This window comes from Mirounga leonina, unplaced genomic scaffold, assembly GCF_011800145.1.
Source record: "Mirounga leonina isolate KUSES-001 unplaced genomic scaffold, KU_Mleo_1.0 Mir_169, whole genome shotgun sequence".
NCBI classification, from domain to species: domain Eukaryota; kingdom Metazoa; phylum Chordata; class Mammalia; order Carnivora; family Phocidae; genus Mirounga; species Mirounga leonina.
In genome coordinates this window covers 17,928,395-17,946,524 of record NW_023270431.1, presented here as the reverse complement: position 1 = coordinate 17,946,524, position 18,130 = coordinate 17,928,395, and the positions used below count along the sequence as shown (strand labels likewise).

The 18,130-nt window shown below is 32.8% G+C and overlaps 1 protein-coding gene and 1 non-coding gene across 2 annotated transcripts in view; both read right to left on the bottom strand.

The window, feature by feature from the left end:
- EPHA6 (EPH receptor A6) overlaps positions 1–18,130 on the bottom strand; it is an 833,709-nt gene that overhangs the window by 685,037 nt on the left and 130,542 nt on the right. The window lies entirely within an intron of this gene.
- Positions 13,948–14,136, bottom strand: LOC118017437. The gene has a single exon (XR_004681149.1). It is a non-coding gene; the product is annotated as a U2 spliceosomal RNA (small nuclear RNA).

The following is an 18,130-nucleotide window of genomic DNA, read 5'->3' as shown; positions in this document are numbered from 1 at the left end:
TGCCAAAACTTATTTTTTTCCTTTTTATATTCTCCAAATACTCTACAACTTCAGAGATTTCTCTCCCTTTTGGGTCATAAGTTTTGATTCCCCAATGCCACTGCATTGCTGTTATCCAAAATCCTATTAATGACTCCTTGTTATTTTCCAAATCACTCTGCACAGTATTCCTGCTCTGTTCAATATACTGACAGTTAAGTCTGTAAGTATTTTATTTCATTCAGTTCTTAGTTTTTTCATCACTGTGATTCAAATTTTCTCCACCTTTTATTTTCTCTCTTATACTGGGTATCTGGAATTATCTGGACAACTTTTTCTTCCTTTTATTAAATTTTATCTTAATGCCTTCCTTATCACAGGGAAAATTCTCCTGCCAATTAATTCATTCAGATCTTTGCAAAATGTGTAGTCTAGCTTGCCAAGAACCCCTCTGTATAGAATCCTAAACTCTGTAACCTGCTGTTTACTTAACGTATCTTTTCATTCCAAAGTCATAGCACTCAGCTATATAGCACTCAGGAATAAAAAAAGGCAACAGAATCCATCAGATTTCTTCCCAGAACCTCAAAAACCTGATAGTTATTTTCCAGCTTTGCGCTAAGTGCATTATTTGTATTCATTTTAGTTAAGCTGGGTTCGAAGCCGTCTAGTCATTCAATGGGTCATAACTATCTGGATATGTTTAAACTCTGATACACTCATCAACATTAGTTACTATCACCTCTTATTAGCAGTTTCTTAATAACCTTTGAGGAGAGGAATTTTATTTCTAATTACCAATCTCTTAAGTCATTTCTGTGTGTATGAATTGTTATTTCTTTAGAAGGTTTAGGAAGACACTTGAAAAGAAATGCATATGTGTTGAATAAGGCTCTAAAATTTATTTTCATGTTCATTTTTCCATTTAGCAACCTTTGACACTAACCTGCTAAAACATTTGCTCAGAAATGTAGAGGACATGTTTACCCCATTTCCTACTGAATACTGATTCATATAACTATGAGAAAAGCATGTGTTTTAAACATTTTTATCCCTTAGAGCTACCAGCAAATGATTCTTCAGCTGATTTCTTCAAAGCATTTTTCATATCACACAAGCACAGTTTGTATTTGCTCTTACTTGTAACACTTTCCGAGTGACTCCTATATTTTAATTAAAATGCATCCAACTGAAAAGTCATTAGCATAATGTGTAAGAAGGTGGTAAATACTAGATTTACTAATATGGATAATAAGATGAGTGTTGTTCATTATATATCCTTTTAAATCATCGAATTCTGTCTGTGATGGTTAAAATACAGATTATTCAATAAAAAGTGCCAACCTTGATCCTTATTTCTTAAAATTTCTGCCTGCTTCTATAAATACACATCATAATATCTTTTTCTTAGGTCACATATTCCTTTTGCCATTAATCTTGAAGTTTACCAAAAATGAGTTCAAAAAAAAAAAAAAAAAAGGCTGGGGATACTGATAACAAGTATTAAACTGAACCAATCTTAACTTCCGCAAATTAAATGAAAATTTTTCACATAAAAAAAACTGCTTCCCTTCTGCCTCCTTGGAAAATATGCAGTACTAAATACCTTAAGTATTTCCTGCATAGACACTGAAAAACCATAAACAGAATGAATAAATACCAAGTCTATTCACATGTATGAATAAAACTCATTAAAATACATGGAAGCCTGAATAAATGTAACAGATATAGCAGGTCCATGGATAAAAACAGTATTGTAAAGATACATATAATCCATCTTTTTGAAGGTCACCTTGTCAGCACACATCAAATTTAAATTTTTATACCCTTTGATACAATATGTCTACTTTTAGAAATATGCCATAGAAATACAAGAATGTTCACTGAAAAGTATTGTTATTAGTGAAAAATTAGAGACAAACAAAATATCTACAATAGGTCAATGGGTAAATAATGGTTGATCTATACTTTACATAGAGTTGTTAAGATAAGCTCTTCATCATTCAAATCATTCAAAAATTCATTCAATAAATATTTATTAAGAACATGTCATGTGGCAGATAGTGTTCTATTTAGGACACACACCAGTGAAAATGTAAGACAAACTCTCTGCTTTCACAGAATATTTATTAGGTGATACCTTGTTTTAAAGAAAATTAAGAAGAAACATTATGAAATACCACTGGTGAAAAGTGCTACAGAGAAAAATAAAATGAAGTAAGGTAAGGGAGCTGTGAGTGAACAAGACAGGTGTTCTTTTATAGAAGATAATCAAGTGATATTTGAAACTTAACTGAGGGGGCAAGACAAGAAGAAATATGGGGGAAGAGCATTAAAGGAAGAGGAAATAGATCAAAGGACACGAGTTGGGAGCAAGTGCAACTTATTTGAGAAACAGCAAGGGGCCAGTGTGACTAGAGTTCAGTGTGTAAGGGTGGCAGAGGTTAAGAAGTGAGTTCAAAGAGATAGCTGAGAAGAAAGATCACTAAGACTCAAGCAGGCTATAGTAAGGATTTTGACTTTTGCTCTTAATAAGATTTCAAATGACTGGAAGGTTTTGTCATGAGGAATGATGAGATCTGGCTTATATTTTAAATGGGTCATTCTGGTTGCTATCTGGATAATAGGCTGCAGAAGGCAAGTGACGGAGGGACATCAGTTAATATGCTATTAAAATAGTTCAAGTGAGAGGAGATAGTCTCTAGACTAAAATAGCAGCAGTAAATGTAATGATACCAGATATATTTTAAGGCTGACCTTGATAGGACTTGCTAATGATTTGGATATGGGGTGGGGTATAAGAGAAAAAGGGAATGACAAGTATGAGATAGGTCAGCACATGCTAATATAGAAGGTTGTTTATGATGTATTATCAAGTGAGATCAAACAAACCTGCATAAAAAATCTGTAGAACTGGACCATTTTAATTTTTTTTTTAAAGGCCTGGAAAGATAGATACTGATAAGGGAAATTTTCAACTTTGAATTGTAGGCCTTGCTCCTGGGTTCCCAGGGAAGCTATACTTTAACATTTAGCAAGGTCAAAATGACTACCTGAAACCTCAAACCATGGGCTCTATTTCTGCCCCAAGCAGACTGTAAATCTGCTTAAAGAAAGTAACCAAAAGGAGCATTCTGAACAGAAAAGATAAGAAAAAGTAAGAAACTTTCCTGCCTCCCATAAGATTAAAGTCATACAGCCTGCATATACTAGAAACTTAAGATAAGGTCTCATCTTTCTGAAAAGTTAATTTATAACTTTTTATGTAAAAAATGTATATAACTTTACACAAAATGTTCCCTTACTGGAGCACTCTCTTATTTGTGAAAATTGTGTATCCCGGGCAGCTGTCCTAACTTGGGCTGGAATAAAGCTCTCTCTCTCTTTCGCTCTCTTTTTTTTTAATTCTGAAAGGTTTGTTCATTTTGTGTCAACAATACCAAGTTTTAATTAGGAGTTAACAGTAAGGAAGTAGTTAACATCCTTTAAGAGAGCAAGTAGAAGCCAAAAACTTCACATTTTACTTCATGGACTTTGCTATTATTTATTTTATTGCTAATATGTATAATTTCTGTAAGTAATACAAATACAGGGGTGCCTGGGTGGCTAAGTTTGTTAATTATTTGCCTTTGGCTCCAGTCATGATCTCTGGGTCCCAGGATGGAGCTTCCAGTCAAACTTCCTGCTCAGCGGGGAGTCTGCTTCTCTCCCTCTCTCTCTCTCTCTCTCTCCCTCTGTTCCTCTCCCTGGCTCGTGTTCTCATTCTCTCTCTCAAATAAATAAATAAAATCTTAAAAAAAAGAAATACAAATACAAAAGTGGAAAAATGTATATATGATTACATTAAACATAAAGCTTCTATTTTGAAGATACTACAAAGTGACAAGACAAATTATAAACTTTAAATACTTACAACATATGTAATAATAAATATGTTCAGAATACGTATCAGAACATATAAAATGAATTCTCAAAAATCGACAAGAAAAAGAAAACATAAAATGAAAAGAGGAGCAAAATACTTGAACAAAAAAGGAAAAAAGAATGGCTAATAAATATGAAAAGAAACTCACTCTCATAAATGAACAGGAAATGCAAATTAAAAATACCCTGAAATTATTTTTTTTACATCCACTAGCCTGGTAAAAGTTAAGTAGTCAAATTAATTATTATTATATGTGATGTGAAGATATAAAGCTATGTATAAAAATGTGAAGTAACAGACACTCTTATCCATTGTTGGTAAAATGTAAATCAGGGGCGCCTGGGTGGCTCAGTCGTTAAGCGTCTGCCTTCAGCTCAGGTCATGATCCCAGGGTCCTGGGATCGAGCCCCACATCAGGCTCTCTGCTCAGCGGGAAGCCTGCTTCTCCCTCTCCCACTCCCCCTGCGTGTGTTCCCTCTCGCTGTCTCTCTCTCTGTCAAATAAATAAATAAAACATTAAAAAAAAAAGTATCCTGTAATTCCCTTTAAAAAAAAAAAGAAAAGAAAATGTAAATTAATACAGCCACTTTATGAAATACTGCATTGTAAAATAAAGTTGTAAATATATTAAAAAAAACTATTTTAAAATTGCTTCTGTAGTGAAAGAAAGGAGAGATGATAACACGAGTCTTTAAATTAGAGGTGACTATAGCTCTGATAATTCACTTGTAATTTTCAATAACATAAATACTAAATGATTTACTAATCAACTTCTCAATAGATAGTGATTAAAACATTTAAAATGTAAAATTTGTACTTTATTTTTCAAAGATCTAAATACTAAATTGGGTTTCCAAATGCAATTTCTCATTAAAAAAATTAAGTATTTGGTTGTCATACAACAAAGTATGGCAAATCTAAGTTACATGGTATGGTGAAAAATATAGGCTACGGAAAATACAGAAAATCCTGAATTCAAATACTGACCCTAATACTAAATAGAAAGTAAGTTTAGAAAACGTATCTATTATGTGTGCGTCACTGTGCTCAGTGGTGCTTATCAGGTTATTCAACACAAGGCTCCAACCATAACTAGCTCCCCTTCTTGTCTGGATGGGGGTATGAGGGGAAGCTAAGCGATGAGTCTCTTCCTGGTACAGCATGGAAGAATGGGACAAGTACTCAGTCAGCTTGGGTAATAAAAAAGGATTAAGTTTTCCAAGAACCCTGGTTGCCAGAATTAGGGCTACCAACCTTTTCTACCTTGAGCTCAAACCATGTAAACCACAGTTACCTAGATTGCTGAAAAATAGCAAACCAACTCTTTAATTCCAATCTTCCTTCCTTACCAGAGACCATGCTACTTTTTCACGACTACCCCAGGTCATAGAGATCTCTTCTTTTTCTAAATTACCATAAATCTATGGACTATGAAACCAAGTTTGCATTTATAATGTACTCAGCACAGTTTTCTGTGTTTGTAATAAAGGAAAGAGTTTATAACTTAGAAATTTCAATCAAAAGATGTGATTTTAACCCATGACTTTAACACAGTGATTTGAATAAATTTAATTACTTAATCTTATCTAATCTTCAAATTCTGTATCTATACAATAAAGAAAAAATATGACTTCACAGGGCTGATATGAGGGTGTTATACCTCCATAACTTAAGATATTGATAAACTTTGAGATACAATGTAAAACAGAGCTATGATAATGATGATGCTGATTTTTGAGTTCATAATCTATTATATCATAAGCAGGGATTGTCTCTTAAATACCTGAATTCTTTCAGCTAAAAATTATTTACCTTTTTACTAGGAAGTATTAAAAACTGAGTAGTTAGTAATGAGTACTTTTTAAATACTATTGCTTTATCAAGTAAGTTCCTCTTCATTAAAATAAAAGATAATGAAACTAAAGAAGGCATATTTCAATTTTTTTATATCACAAATATGAGATAAAGTATATTAGAACAAGAATTTAAATCAAATGATAGGTAAAAAGTAATGCAGGATACAAAAGTAGATGGTATGGAACCAGCATCTGGTTGTAAGATAAATATTGGTGATGCTAAAGAAAATGTGCCTTCTACCAGAGCATTTATTATTTTTTCTTGAAAATGGGATTTGAAACAATGAAGCAATTAATGAATAAGAAATGAGTTATTTTTCACTATTATGTCACTGCCAACACTGAATATCAGATCTTAACTAAATAAAAAGAAAAGCCAAGAAGTCAAAACTAAAATATACTTTATAACCAAAGAATAATAAAAAGAAAACATAAACATAGGCTAAATTATAAGAAAATTGTAATTAGTCAATACCACCTCTCTTAAATCACTAATGCCAATGGAAAATATTTCAATGTTTAATGCTGAAGAACTAGGTAGAAATTATATTGGTAAAAATAATATATCACAATGGAAAATGGCAATTGTGATGTGTACAGAAATATACATATATAAAGTAATGAAAAGTGGGGCACCTAGGTGGCTCAGTTGGTTAAGCATCCGACTCTTGTTTTCAGCTCAGGTTATGATCTTAGCGTCCTGGGAACGAGCCCTGTATCGGGCTCCCCACTCAGCAAGGATTCTACTAGTCTCCCTCTCCCTCTGCCTCTCTCCCTACTTGTGCTCTTTCTCATAAATCTTTAGAAAAGTAAAGTAATGAAAAGTGAATAAAGTTCAACTTGGACATATACAGTAAAACAATACTTAAAATTATGTCACAGAATCAGGAGGCGTGAGAGTAGACAAATAATTAGTTATTAAGGAGTAAATGTGTCTTTGAAAGATTCTTTCTTACAAATGATTATCAGTTGTTTCTGTTTAATTTCCATTGTTCAGTATTTTCAATTTTAAAAATCCAATTACTAAAGTTATTTGTTCATGAATTAGTACATTACCAGCTGATAAAAAGGCACAGTCCTTGACTTCACAGAATTTCAAGTTCATAAAGGAGAGAGCCACAAGTCAGTACACCTCAGAACAGCAAGGGCAATAAGGGTTACACCACCATTCTGCACAAGATGCTATGGGAGCCTAGGATCAACAGTGATTAACTCTTGCCTAAGAGGTCCTAGGCTTCACAGACCAGACATGGTATCAGTATGTGAATTGGGGAATGAACGGTCTTAGCCAGACCAAGAACTGGAAAATAAGAGAATCCCTAGTAGGTAGAGAGAAACAGATTAGAAATTCTAAGATGGAAATTGTGGTTGGAACATGAGGCTGTTGGAAAGAAAGAATACGAAGCTGGAAATTCAGGTGCACACTAGGTTTCCAAGAATCCACAGAGCCCGTTAAATACAGCAACTTCAGATAATGCAAGTCATCGAAGGCTTTAAAACTGAGGTTGGCCTAGATAGAACTTCATTAAGTTAGAAGACATTGAGTGAAAAGGACATTATTTTAGAAAGTGAAGGACACAAAGAGTGTAGTGTTAAGACTGTTAAGTTTGTGGACATAAAGCATTTAATGTTAAGACTTGAATTTCTAGTAGTCAATATGGATTATGGTGCTGGGGCTCAGATAAAAGTTCAGGACTGTAGAAAATATTTTGATTAATATCTAGCCTTCTATGATTATGGTAGCCACAGATGAGATGTCGCAGGGGGGAATAAGTTTAAACAGTAAAGGAAAAATGGAAGAGAAAGCGCTGAAAACACTGATACTTAAATAGCAAGGAGAGAAAGGGAAAAAATACAATTTAAAATTGTATTTGCATTAAGTAAAAAATTTCAGGAGTAAATTCTCCTCATTCCTCTTTAATGCTTGTAAGTCATTAAAATTGTTACCTATTTAACTCTATATCATTCTCTTGCAATCCCTATTAATTATAGAGGTTTAATGTCATATACTGTACTAATAGATAATACTATTTAGCATGTTATATGCACACTTCATTAAATATCTCATTGAATTCTCAAAACAATCCCATGAGGTCATTAATTATTATTAACCAAATCTTACTAATAAAGAAACTGATGCAGAGAGTGGTTAGGTGATATACCCAAAGTTACACAACTAATAAATAATGGAGCAGAGTTTTGAAAACAAAGCCCACCTTCTCATCAACTACATTACTTCTATATACTTCATATCTTTTATTACCAGTAGTTACTTTTGTTTTATGTTATCATTTTCACCTTAATGATTTTAATTAAATTCTGTATTATAATTAAATTTAAAAGAAGTGCAAAACCACCTACAACTCCTACTCTATCAATCAGTAACCTAGCCAGATTCTCATTTATCGAGGACCTATAAATAAACAGCAGTGTTCTTGGTTTTGAATTAATAATTAAGTGCAACAGACATAGTAATAATCCAACACCAAAGTTTCATCTAACATCATATTTGTTTAGTGTTATGAAAGGATATAGGGAACACAACCAAATTTCATACACAGCAATAGGCAACAGCATAGCAGGAGACTCCAAGGCAGGGCTTCCAAACATCCCACTTACTCAGAATTGAGGACATAGAATCAAAAAGACAATACAGGGTATGTGAAGACAACCTCATTTCAGGAAACCAATCAGCACTGAGCCCCTTAAGCTTTTATACCTTGCTCTGATTCTCTGATGTATCAATATAGTTACTTATCACCCAGGAAGCCATCTCAACAATTAGGTACAGGTATTTGGTTTAATAAGAAGTAACCTGGCCAGATTCTCATTTATCTTGGATATGGTAGATACCTATAAATTCCTTGAATTTGTGGTACAAGGAGGCTGTCTGGAGATAAGAGAAAAGATGACTAACCAGTTATTAATACTTTCCTTCCACCATGAATTTAATTACAACATGAAATGATTTCATTTAATTCATCTTTATTAAAATATAATTACATGTTAAATGCTTGTTGAGGTTTTTCTTAAAATTGATTTTTTTGAAGATTTTATTTATTTGTCAGAGAGAGAGAGCACAAACTGGGGAGCGGCAGGCAGAGGGAGAAGCAGGCTCCCCGCTAAGTCCCCGATGTGGGACTTGATCCCAGGACCTTGGGATCACGACCTGAGCTAAAGGCAGATGCTTAACCGACTGAGCCACCCAGGGATCCCTAAAATTAATTGATTTTTAAGATATCTAATCTCTTCTAACTTTCAGGGAAGCAAAGTAACATCAATAAGATCTGTTACATTTTCTTAAAGCTTAAAGAATGCACTGATCCTTAATATTTGAAATATATTTTAAAATATCCAAAATATCCAAAATTACACCAAGGTCAAACATGAACTGTAACAGAGTACAGACTTTGGAGTCACCAAAAAAAAAAAAAAATAGTTTCTTTTGCATGGTAGCAATGATAGAAAATGTCCTTGATGACTTACAGGACAAACAAAGCATATAAAGTACATATTAAAACAACTGATCTATAAAACAACCTAATTTTTAAATGAGTATATCTATTTTAAGAACATACGAAGTGTATTTTACCAAAGTGCAAATGAAAATCCCAATTTTTGCCCTTTTACTTATTTTTAAATGGTTGGGAAAAATAATCTATCAAAAACGTGTGTAGAATTGGAAAACTGTATGGAGGTTCCTCAAAAAGTTGAAAATAGAGCTACCATATGATCCAGCAATTGCACTACTGGGTATTTACCCCAAAGATACAAAGGTAGGGATCCGAAGGGCTACGTGCACCCCGATGTTTTATAGCAGCAATGTCCACAATAGCCAAACTGTGGAAAGAGCCAAGATGTCCATCGACAGAGGAATGGATAAAGAAGATGTGGTATATATATACAATGGAATATTATGCAGCCATCAAAAGGAATGAGATCTTGCCATTTGCAACGATGTGGATGGAACTGGAGGGTATTATGTTGAGTGAAATAAGTCAAACAGAGAAAGACATGTATCATATGATCTCACTGATATGAGGAATTCTTAATCGCAGGAAACAAACTGAGGGTTGCTGGAGTGGGGGGTGGGGTGGGAGGGATGGAGTGACTGGGTGATAGACACTGGGGTGGGTATGTGCTCTGGTAAGCGCTGTGAATTGTGCAAGACTGTTGAATCTCAGATCTGTATCTCTGAAACAAATAATGCAATATATGTTAAGAAAAAAAAAAGAAGAAGAAGAAGAAGAAGGTAGCGGGAGGGGAAGAATGAAGAGGGGGAAATCGGAGGGGTAGACGAACCATGAGAGACGAGGGACTCTGAAAAACAAACTGAGGGTTCTAGAGGGGAGAGGGGTGGGAGGATGGGTTAGCCTGGTGGTGGGTATTGAGGAGGGCACATTCTGCATGGAGCACTGGGTGTTATGCACAAACAATGAATCATGGAACACTTCATCTAAAACTAATGATGTAATGTATGGGGATTAACATAAGAATAAAAAAAACCGTGTGTAGATTTTTATTTATTAAAATCACATGAAGAATTTTACTGAGAAAATGTTGATTTGTTACAGTTTTGCCATATTTCCTTTTCTCCACATACATTTTGGGGGCTGATACTATTTTCTGTGTATCAGAACCATAATGGTTTTAATAACTGCAAATTTGCTCTCCTTCACTTTTCTGCAGCCTTTAAGATATGCTTATAGTTCTCAACTTCAATCTCTCAATTTTATTAATTATAGATTTATATATTTTTCATCATTTGATTATAGATATAAATCCATGAGTATTTTTGTGCTGCACTAAGTGATTACCTTTTTTTTACTTAACCCTCAAAAATCTATAAGGTAGGTGACATTATTTTAGTTATTTTACAGATGAGAAAACTAAATATGGAATTGCTAAGTATTCTGACAAAAGTCATACAGATCTATATTTTTATCTTGTCAGGCTAGGAATGTATAATTCTTTTTAGAGTAAGTTGAGAACCTGTCCTAACTCCAGTATCTGGCTTATACAACCTTCATTAGCCTTGGTCATATACAAATTAGTTGCTCATTCAATTTGTCCAGATGTGCAATTCAGAAAATAGAGGGTAAGTGAAGACTATTTCCTTTCAGGGAATCCATCAGCTCTGGGGCTCCCTACTGGACAACACAAGTCTATAAAGGAAAACAGACTCTTGGGGAAGATGGTAAATATGGAATCACAAAATCTATTTAGGGGTATTTTATTAATCCAAGGGAAAGGTGATGGTATCATGGACCAGAGTGATTACAGTAACGGTTTTAAAAGGCAATCAAGAAACAGGCTATTAACTACAGAAAACAAATTGATGGTTACCAGAATGGAGGTAGATTGGGGATGGGTTAAAGGGGTGATGGGGATAAACAAGTACACTTGTTATGATGAGAATCAGGTGTTGTAAGGAAGTGTTAAATCACTATATTATACACCTGAAAATAATATATACTGTATGTTAACTGGAATTTAAATAAAAAAATAAATAAAATTTTTGTTTTAAAAGAAAAAAAAATTCTGAATATATTTTTAAAGGAAAGCCAGAGAAATTTGCTGTTGAACCCATTATAAAGTTTGAGAAAAGTGAAATAAAAAAAAAATACCTTCCAAGTTTTTGTCTAAAGGTCCTGGAATACTGGGATCTCCCTTTTGTGAAACAGTGATTACTGTGGAAGGAACAGGTTGAGGTGGGTTAGTAAGGAGTTCAGATTTGTATGTATATGTTATATAAGATGCCTGACAGACATCCAAGTTGACCAGGTACACTTCTGGATGTACAAGTCTGAGTTCAGAGGAGAAATATAGGTTGGAACATATATTCAGGATTCAGTTAATATAAAATCTTGAGGCTGAATAAAACCACATGGAGAGTAAATGGCAATATGAGAATCAAATTACCGATCCTTGGAGGAGAAATCAACAAAGAAAATAGAAAAGATAAGAAAAGAACCAAAATAGACTGATGTTATGGAAGCTAACTGATAGAATTGTTTCTAAAAAGAGGTAGCTAATATATATGATTAATGCGGTTGATAATTCAAATAAAATGAAAGCTGAAAATTGACTTCTAAATTTGACAATGTGAAAAAATAAATAAATAAATACATTTGACAATGTGAGCATATGATCTTGAGTTGGGTTGTTTTGGCAGAACAGTTGGACAAAAGTGGAATGCTTTTGTGAGAAAAGATGGGGAATACAGACAGCCTTTGCATGGAGAAGTAATGAAGACAACGTATAGATAATTTTTCAAGGAAATTTTTTTAGAGAAATGTGTAGTACCTGAAGGGGGATGAACATATGACAGCATATTTATATGCTGATGTATATAATATAATTGATGATGCATTAGATTAATACTATTAATATTAGAGAACATGTATCATGAATTGCATAATTCACCTTTCTTACATTTCAATGATAACTTCCAAAATCTTAAATTCACTTTTGTTATCTCCTTTATTTTCATTTAATAGTTAATTTTTATAGTTTATTCCCCAGGAAAATATAGGGTGCTAGCTCATCTTTCCTCTACAATTTTCATATGATGTATGTATGCATACATATGTGTGTATATGTAGAGACACTTATATGCTTCACATAAAGATATACAGTCTCTACTATGAGACAGAATAAGAGGTTTGAACTAAATTATCTCTTACTCCCCAGATCCTTTTTAAAGGACTAGAATCCTTTCTTACAGTCCCTCCAGAGATTTGCTTCATTTATTGGGAGCAGTTATTTATAGAGCTTTTGCTCAACTTCACCTGTCACTATGAACTCCTAAATCTGTTGTATTGATGGCCCTTTCTTCTTGACTGAAAAAAAAATATGTTTACCACTTCAATTAAAATTATTTATTAACAGGATTAATGACATTTTTCCTCTATCTCAATCTCTTAGAAAAGTTTGTTCTTGGTCCATTTTTATCTTAACATTTGTTGCCTGTCTCTTTTCAGTTTTGGTGATGCATACTGTACAGAACTTAGAGCAACTAAATTTGTCAGCAGTGCTCTCATTTATAAAAAATAAAGGACTCCATGCTATTCCTTACTTTAGGGTTATGTTTATTATTGCTTATTTTATTTAGACTGGTAACTAATCAGTTCATTCTCATTGAGTCTTTACTCAATGCAACGTGAAAAAGTTAGAATTTTTTAAAATAGGATTTGGACCACCATTCTAGTCTGTCCAAATTAGCAATGTGTTAGGCCATTAAGAAAAGATAGCCTCATATGCCAAAGTTGCTTTACAGCTTCCAGGTAGATGGATTTATAAATGCTTCTGAAATTAATAAATACAAAGTGTTAGGAACCAATAGCCTATTTTATCTATGAAGCATATCTTTTTGCCAAGATTTTTTTTGTGTTTGTTTGTTTTTGTTTTAGCAAGGGAAGAGGGGGAAGAAGAGAGGGAGAGAGAGAATCTTAAGCAGGCTCCACACCCAACCCAGTGTGGAGCACAACGTGGGGCTCAATCTCACAACCCCTGAAATCATGACCTGAGCCAAAATCAAGTCAGACAACTTAACCAACTGATTCACCCAGGTGCCCCACCAACTATTTTTTTTTTAAATGTCTGACTTTGTACATTTAGTTCTATCAATAAACTTCCTGTGTAATTAATATTTTAAAATCAATTTATCAAACCTCATAGGAGACAGAAACAATGATATATTGAGATACAATCACTTCTACCAAGGAGTTTACAACTGAATACTAAGGAAAGAAGAATAAGAACAACAAAGCACACTTCCCTAAAATAATAACTGTAATACAAGGCAAATATGATAAAGGCTATAAACCGAGTATAGATTTTTCTGTGAAAAAGTTGGCGAGAGAACTATAAACAATTAGAAAGATGTCTTAAACTTTAGAAGTGTCACGCTTGGATTGAGCAGGCATGTAAATATATACAATTATAACATTAGCTCTTATACACATGCAAAGATAATTCCTACTTTTTGTGCACTCATCATTTCAGAATTAAACTCTCAGTGGTATAACTATTACTTTTCTTATATCTTTTATTTAAAAATTAACTTCATTTATTATGTTCCTATAGTTGAAGTATGTTTCCCATTCTTCATTTACATATCTTTTGATTACTTCTAAGTGACTATATCTTTTAAAAGTCTTGACTGTGCCTTGTGTGTGTGTGGTGCAGAGGTGCACCATTCCTGGAAGTACCGCAATACCGGTCGATGGAAGGGAGTGGATGGAGCAAGCCAATATTCCACCTCCCTGCTCCAAAAATCCATTTACATATTATCTTCAGATAGAGGACATATCAGATATCAAGCTGATAAGAACAGATACTACATTTGATTTAGCCAAAAGGCCAAGAAGCAATTGACTATGTTTAAAAAAAAATACATCAGTTACAAGTCCAATGTGCAACCTCTAGCCATGGAATTACTATCATCCCTCTTTATTGCAATGCATTTCAATAATCTGAGTGGAGATTCATTATATTTCAAAATATACAAAATCTGAAATTTAGGTTTTGAGATTAGTCTTTAAAAAATGCCCTTTTAAGGTCGTTTTGCTACCTCACTCACCTATCTCTCCAGAGTCCTCCTAGGTATGGAGAAATAACAACATTATATGAATATTTAATTACCTTTAAACTTTCACTTGGAATCAAGGGCAATAATAAATATAGAGCTTGAGGTATAGAAAAAAGAGCATATAGAAACTACCTACTGCCATTTATGTAGTATATATACAAGTGCTTGAAAAAGTTGATATACATTTTTATAATCATTTAACCTCAAGCCCTAGTATAATGGATTAATAACAGCTTGATATTTTTATAGTATGTATAAAATAGAACCATGATGTTTTTAATTAGCCAAATTTACAAGCTTTAAAACTATCATATTTAAAAAATATTTTTGAGAAGCCAGATGTTTCTCACTGATATATTTTTAATTAAGAAATAAATGGTAAGTTCAAACTAAAAGTACAGACTTTTTCATGTACTTAATTCTGGGGCCTAAAAAGACAAACTGCCATAGAAAAAAAATCTTTCTACTTAAAAATATATGTTATTAAGGAATATGTTGTTTTCCTAGAAACTTTTCCAACCTGGCTCCTATGGAGCTGCAGCATGTACATCCAGAGGAGAAGTAACATCAGGGTCTGGTGAGGTGGTCTCTTCAGTGCCTTCTCGAATTTTCCCCCCTTTTAGCAGTGTTGAAAATAGGTCTGGAAAAGCATAGGAAAGCTATATCAAATTTTCCTTAGGAGGTTTTTTCCATACTGTTTTAGCAACTTTGCATGGTGAAGGTGTTACATGGTATGACATACATATTCATTTTCACTAATGAGTCCTCCCATGTAAAATTAACAAAATCCTCAAGAAAAATATAATTACAGGGGCGCCTGGGTGGCTCAGTCAGGTAAGCCTCTGCCTTCAGCTCAGGTCATGATCTCAGGGTCCTGGGATGGAGTCCCACATTGGGGTCCCTGCTCAGCGGGGAGTCTGCTTCTCCCTCTGCCTCTGCCCCTCCCCCCATTTGTGCTCACTCTCTATTGCTCTGTCTCAAATAAATAAAACCTTGGGGAAAAAAAAGAAAAATATAAGTACACTGCATTAATTCAAATCAGGCTATATTTGAAAATATGCTTGTGTGAGTCAGATCAGAAGCATACTTAGAACTACACAAACATAAAAATGCTTTCTAAGGAAAACTGAACTATTTAGGATGGTTATCCTATATACAAAATGAAATATGATGCTTTAGGACAATATGTCTTTTGATATGCTCTCTTTATAAGCTAGATTTTTAAAAATATTTAAATATTATATGCTCTTATACAGTCCAGAAAAATGAAATGCATTGTTTAATGAGTATAAATAAGAATTACCAAAAATGAAAATATCACTAATTACATTTCTAATCTTGAATGAAAAAGACAATACTGCATGTTGGCAGATATATATCATCTTTAATTTGTTGAAATGATCAGCGTAATTAGTTACAACATGAGAAATATATTTTGATTTGATTCTTCCCCAGGATTGACTACCTGACGTGTAGTAAAACTCTTGGTGATTTAGTTATAGTTGATTTCTAAAATCCATAAAAATGTTGATTATGTATTATCTTCTGGTTTAGTGAAAATGAATGTAGTAATAAATATTTAAAGAAGAGAGGTTGCTAAAACAGTAACCATTAATATAAATACTCAGTGTTACTGGATTAAACTTTATAAGGCTTGGATGGATATTAGAGAGCCAATATTTGAATTTCTGTAGTATAACTGAAAGTGGATATAAATAATAAACAGTATCACCATTTTTTATGGTGCTAGAGTATTTAAAAAAAAACAAGTAATGGAGAAAACTTTTATGTGCTAGGAGCAAAGATAATATTTAAAGTCATCACATTTAATGGACTTTTTTTCCTATCCCATGTTTTCATATTTAAGATAGATAGTACTTTAGGAAAAATATAGTTGAATTATCTGATTGTTTTATGGTCCTTAATCTGTTAACACTTACTTCAATGTCATTTGCCTCCCCAATTGCCCAGTCTTAAGTTTATAACTTTATCTAAACCTCACTGATACTGGAAACACTGTAAAATAATGTAAATGCTATAAATTAATTTTTACAAATATTCTTATACCCACCTGCCATATGATTATGACACATACATACAGTGAAATTATAGTTGCCCAATATGTAGTTTGTTTAATGAAACACAAAATCAGTAGAAATGTCTATTTCCACTTGATATATTTTGTCAGATTTTTTAGAAATCTCTATTTGGTTATTTCAAAACAACAGTTAAAAATTGACTCTAAAAAACAAATGATAATTTACAACTAAGATAAAAACAAATATGTTAATAAAATTTCTTTAATAATGATGGCAAAATAAAATTAGAAATGATCTTTAAGAATAAACTCTAAATACAAAAATGAAATACAAAGCTTCCAGGAAGGAAAATCTGATAGAAATTAATCCTGACCTCTGTGACTTAAATTTAATTATGGAACACTACGTCAAAAACTAATGATAGTCACTATATAGTGACTAACATAACATTAAAAAAGAAAAGTTAAAAATCAAAATAGAGAAAAGTATTCTATTTACAAACAACTGTCTTTGTGGCTTAAATATGTGCAAATTTATTTCTCCCTGTGGAAAAGAAAACTCATTAAAATAGGAAAATACATTTCATATTTTGATAGAAAAACTCTATTAATAATTTAGCATGAACAGTACAATATTGTGGGGGGAAAAACCTATGATTTAATGACAAATTTCTAAAATGACAATATTCACCAACAGATATTGCAGAAACTTAAAGAAAATCATGAACAATCAGAACACCTGATTATGAACAATAAGAAAACCTGCGAAACTGAAAAGTATGCTCAGAGACAGCTTGCTGTGACCCAAACCCTACAAAATAGAAGGTGCATTTCTTTAAGATCGGCTGTAACATAAGCAAATAAAATTCTTACAAGATAGCTACAAAAATAAGAGTTCATCAGAGTTCCCGAGTGTTCATAAAGTATTCAATATTAAATATATCTTTTAAATATGAAGTTATCAAAGTGAAAACATACAATAATAGTAAAATCAGTTTAATTTTCACAAATTTCTTGCCAACAGGCTGTCACTTTACATAAGCAAGCAGAATTCAAAATTGAAAAGAGCAAACTATGAAAGAAAAAAAAAGGAACCAGGGAAAAGTTTGAGGCTGAACAAAAGAACAGCCTAAGAGAAATATTTTCAAAGGTATAACAGATAAACTAGGCATATTATAGAGGTGAAACTAGTAAAAACTTCATTTTCCATAATTTAGTAATGAAATACAGGGTTCACAAGCCACAGGTGCTATCACAGGAGAAAAATGGCAAATTCCTTTTGTCTCCTTGGAAAATTATTATATCAAATAATTAGATAGACCATCACACACACACACTAGTTGATATTAGCTAAATTTTAAATATTAAATATCAAATTGTTTGGAAGATGTAAGGCAGTACCTTATAAGAGATAGAGTATAAACTGCAGTTTAAAGGAAAAAAGGTGAAATTTTCTAAGTATATGGATCCTCAAAGTATTAAGCTGAGTAAGCAAATAAAGCAAAAACAATGGTAGCAAGCTCATGAACACTATTAATTACAAACTTCATTATAGGATAAACAAAAATTAGTACAATTTAGTTATTAAATAAAGGGTTTTTAAGTTCCCTGTGAGTATCTAATTAGGTTACAGAGCAATAAAGAATAAACAGAAGACAACTGATAAGTTTACATGGACTAAGGCCAACCTGAATTTATTTATTTATTTATTTATTTATTTATTTATTTATTTATTTATT